Source organism: Notolepis coatsorum, assembly GCF_963971535.1.
Source record: "Notolepis coatsorum genome assembly, chromosome: 12".
In the NCBI taxonomy this organism is placed as follows: Eukaryota; Metazoa; Chordata; class Actinopteri; order Aulopiformes; family Paralepididae; genus Notolepis; species Notolepis coatsorum.
In genome coordinates this window covers 126304912-126309659 of record NC_140176.1, presented here as the reverse complement: position 1 = coordinate 126309659, position 4748 = coordinate 126304912, and the positions used below count along the sequence as shown (strand labels likewise).

At 42.6% G+C, this 4748-nt stretch overlaps 1 protein-coding gene across 2 annotated transcripts in view; it reads right to left on the bottom strand.

Moving 5' to 3' along the window:
* Positions 1-3866: 3866 nt before the first annotated feature.
* The window catches only part of spns1 (SPNS lysolipid transporter 1, lysophospholipid), a 117296-nt gene continuing 116414 nt past the window's right edge, over positions 3867-4748 (bottom strand). For both annotated transcript variants that reach the window (XM_084326576.1, XM_084326577.1), the window contains exon 13: positions 3867-4748. This exon is cut by the window's right edge and continues 670 nt beyond it. The gene's annotated coding sequence lies outside the window, so the exon portion shown is untranslated.

Genomic DNA, 4748 nt, shown 5'->3' with positions numbered 1-4748 from the left:
CAACGTGATTGGTTGTTTCAAAGTGCCCTACTGTAAAATATGCCATACTTTGTTTACTTGTTTATTGCACAATGTCGCTCTATTGGTTGGATTCTTATTATATATTATTACTATTGTATTATGCACATCGTTGCGGGCAATTTCATTTTATAAATAAAAAAATACCCGCTGGGATCCAAACCCCGGGCGTCGGCTTGAAAGGAATGGGCATTAAGCACTAGACCACGGTACTAGAAAGAAAATATCCATTATATATCCCTTATATGAACCTCCACTAGCAATCGACAGGTTTTAACTGGTTAAAACAAAGTGGGTCTGGGAAATGAAGTGTGGATTCGCGCAAAATGAATTAATATATATACATTTACATACAGATCGTTATACAGTATACTGTGTAGGACGTTGTAGCGTCCGTCTAATGACTTTGCGCCTCCTGGCGGCATAAAATAGAACAGCAGCCTGGGTTCCTAATTCATTTCCGACGTGATATAACCGTGCTCACGTCGCGGCAAAGCGCCCAGGAAAACTAAACGCTTCATCTGTAGGAAGCTCCCGACCAGACCTTAAAACGCGTCTTCTTCCTTCCCTTCTAATGTTTTGTAATAACGATGTTTTCCAAAACGGGTGTTGCTGCAATACATTTAGGATACGACACGAGTTGTGTGTGAATTGTCTTGTCACTGGTATTAGCTTCTCCATGCAAATCGGGTTTTTGTTACATATGTAAAAATGATCTGGTTGTTGTGTTGAGAAACATCATGTGTGTTCATGTACCGTGTACTCACAACTAAGGGGGTTAATTAACCTATAAAGCTATGCTTAGTGACATATGAGTGAAGAATGAATTATTTTCTCAGCCTGTAATGACAATGAACAGTGTGTTCACATATTAACAGGTTTACCTGTTCAACTGGCCGTATCAAGGGCAAGGTAGGAGGGGTGTTCCCCCCGGTTCCCTGGGGCTTCCCCCCTCCTCTCAGAGGCAGCAGCAACAGTTGCCAAATACGTACTGTTACAGTAAAATACCAACATTTAAATAAAGTGGAAAAGCAATTCATTTACAGATTTTTTTTTATTTAAGGTGTTTTTACATATAATTCAATGTAATTTAACATTCAAGACAATTAAGCAATGGAATAATCCTGAAAAAAAAAGATGCAGAGCTAATGATGCTAATGATGGAGCATCGCCGTCGGTTGTGTGATAGTAAAGGGCTAACCTTCTGTATTGTCACAGTGAAAGGGTTAACCGGCTGTCATGTGGCAGTGAAAGGGTTAATAGCCATGTCTTGATACCCGGGAGGATTTCCAATCACTCAGTGTCGTTACTGCACTGAAGTACCACCACTGTCTCAACCAGTCTGAAGGACAGGACTGTTGTTTTCTTTCTTTCTTTCTTTAAAAAAACTGTTGATTCATGTTTTACTGCCAAAGTGTCACACGATCATAAGCACCTTGAAAACTTAAAGCAGACAAACGAATGAAGCTCAAGTGTTAATGGTTTAGGACGAGGCCACGCTGAGAACGGGGGCAGAAGACCATCCAATGCTTATGGACAGACGAGGGACAAACGTTACGTGTATTATAAAAACAATTATAAAAACCACAATTGCATCGTACATAATATACAAACATCTGCTATGAAAAAAGAAATTGAAATCAGGCATTTGAATGTAAAAGCGCTCACCGCAGGGGATTGTGGGTATAATGCGATGATGAGTCCTGATACTGCAGCAGGTGTTGGAGAGCGTTCACCGCTCTGTCTAGTCTTAACCCTTTCACTGCCACACAACAGCAGGTTAACCCTTTTTCGGTAGTGTGATAGCAAAGGGTTAACCTTCTGTAGTGTGGCAGTGAAAGGGTTAAGTAAAATACGTGCCAAACGGCAGATAGGTTTGTAACTAAATGCAAAGATAACATGACGACAGATGTTATTATTACTGTTGGTAACAGTCTCTGTTTAGTCGGCAGTTAGCAGTATGAGCTTTCACATGATTGGCTGGCCCGGGTGTCTCTCTCTCTCTCCAGCCAATCCCAGGCTAGCATCTCAGGGCGTGGGAGGGGTCACAACACGCTGGGAAATAAGATCCATTTATCACAAAGAAAATGTCTCTTTCCACTTCCTGCTTCCTCGTAGTCCTGGGCCCTCATTTATCAACGTTGCGTATGCACAGATATGTGGGTAACCCATGCGTACGATCATTTCTAAGCAAAGTGTGTGACTTATCAATTTGAATGTGTGCTTGACTTTGTGCGTATATCTACGTTCAGCTCAGGGCATGCGTACCTGGCGCCCGGCGGTAGAATATGGAGACTGCAGACGGACGGCATATGCTCTCATCAGTTTAATATATTTCATGTTTCATATATAGTTTCATGCATTAGTTTCAACGCGGAAATAAGCTTTCGTTCATTAGTTTGACTGACGTGTTCTGTATGACCCCCGTAATTCATTATAGTTAATTGTAAAATAGCAACAGTAGTGTAATTATGGTCAAAACCCTATAAATATCATTTGGAATAATAGGTCTTTCCTCCTGAATGAATGCAGCATGGTTTATATATAGCGTTATCGGAATATACGGGGTGTACTGACTGCGCTCCGCTTAACTCAACTCGTTATTATTTTGCGCACAGACCGCAGAAACACGGGAACGCCCCGACCACATTCAAAAGGCTTTGCCACTGCCAAACGAAACAAGTGGAACCCCGAAGCTGTAAGCAGAATACAAGTCACACGAACACGCACAATATAGTGTTCTTCCCCCTTCCTACTGTATAAGAAATAATTAAAAACACATTGCAACGAGAACAGAGGTTATTTGTTGAGTTTATGTGTATTACAAAACCCTTGCAATACATGTGTCTTAAATGAATGAAAAGTATACATGCTCTGGATACAGGTAGCATATATCGTGTGGGTGATATGACTTGTATTCTGCTTGCATAACTTCGAAACTCCACCCACCCCGTCCCACAATGTCAAAGCCTTCCAAACATAAATCAAAACTTTCCCGCACTTCTGCAATCTATGCGCAAAATAATAACGAGTTGAGTTCTAACAAAGAACGTATTACATGCTGGGTAGGCTGATAGAGTAAACTGTAAATAAAATAGCCTATAACATTATAAAGGATATGGGCTATAGCAGGGGTTCCCAACCTTTATTCCCCAGAGCCCCACGATTCCTGGGAGACATATAGGAATATGTAAGGGATAATGTATAGCTACGAGGTCATTGTCGCAAAATAATTGACCGACAGAGTTTAAAATACCGAGGCGCCTCGCCTTGCGACAATGACCGAGTATAGCTATACATTATCCCGCTTATTACATGGCTAACTTACTAACAATATACCTAATTCATTTTACACCATCGACAAGACGAGATCAAATGCAGACGCAGTTGTTCTGTGGCTCTGTCAGCCCAAATAAAGTGATTATTATTATCGCCGGCAGCCGGCAGGTGTGTCTGATTGCACTGATGCAGTGTGTGTCAGTGGACTTGATTGCTCCAGCTGCGAAAAGCAATAATCACCTGTGATTATTGCGCGTTGCCCATGGCAGCGGTCAGTTATCGAAAAATAATTCACCGCTGTCAGGGGCTATTGACCAATCACAATCAAGCATTTCGGCGAATGTGAAAACGCCATGTAATAAGATATGATATATTATATATGCGCAAGTTACTGTTGCATAATGTAGGCTATGGCTGCTATTATATGTAATGCATATAGGCTACCTAATACCGACAACAAAATAGATTGTATGCCTCTACAAATCATATTATACCCGGTAGCCAATCGAACAAAACTAATAAAGGCATTCATATTCCAGCATGGTTATAATGACACACCAACGCCAAACAGTGGTTAACGGTCTTTATTAGTATTTTGAGCTGTCCAGGCAGAATTGCTCTTAGGGAGTCATTGATATCTGACATCACCGTGTACAAGTCCGCCAGCCTTTTATTTATCCCATAACACGGGTTGCGTCTTCATGGTTCGACAGCGCCTCCGTGAACAATCTCGCTCGTGGAGTTTCTCAGCGTTCGCTCGGGTCAGTCCATTATTTCACATCCCATGGGGGTGTTTCATGACCATATATGGATAATCATGCACGAGCATTGACGGTAAGAACAAATGGTATTTATCAATATGGAGTGTGCGTAGGACCCGTGTACGCACGGTTGATAAATCCCAATATTTCTGTGCGTACACACATTCTAAATTCTGTGCTTAAGTACGAAAATAGAACACTTTCTAAGAATTGTTGAAAAATGAGGGCCCAGCTTCCCCCCAGAGCGTGTTTTTAAAACACCTTATTTTACAGAGCCCAACCTGCATCATGCTGGACTCTAGAGACAGAGCCCAACCTGCATCATGCTGGACTCTAGAGACAGAGCCCAACCTGCATCATGCTGGACTCTAGAGACAGAGCCCAACCTGCATCATGCTGGACTCTAGAGACAGAGCCCAACCTGCATCATGCTGGACTCTAGAGACAGAGCCCAACCTGCATCATGCTGGACTCTAGAGACAGAGCCCAACCTGCATCATGCTGGACTCTAGAGACAGAGCCCAACCTGCATCATGCTGGACTCTAGAGACAGAGCCCAACCTGCATCATGCTGGACTCTAGAGACAGAGCCCAACCTGCATCATGCTGGACTCTAGAGACAGAGCCCAACCTGCATCATGCTGGACTCTAGAGACAGAGCCCAACCTGCATCATGCTGGACTCTAGAGA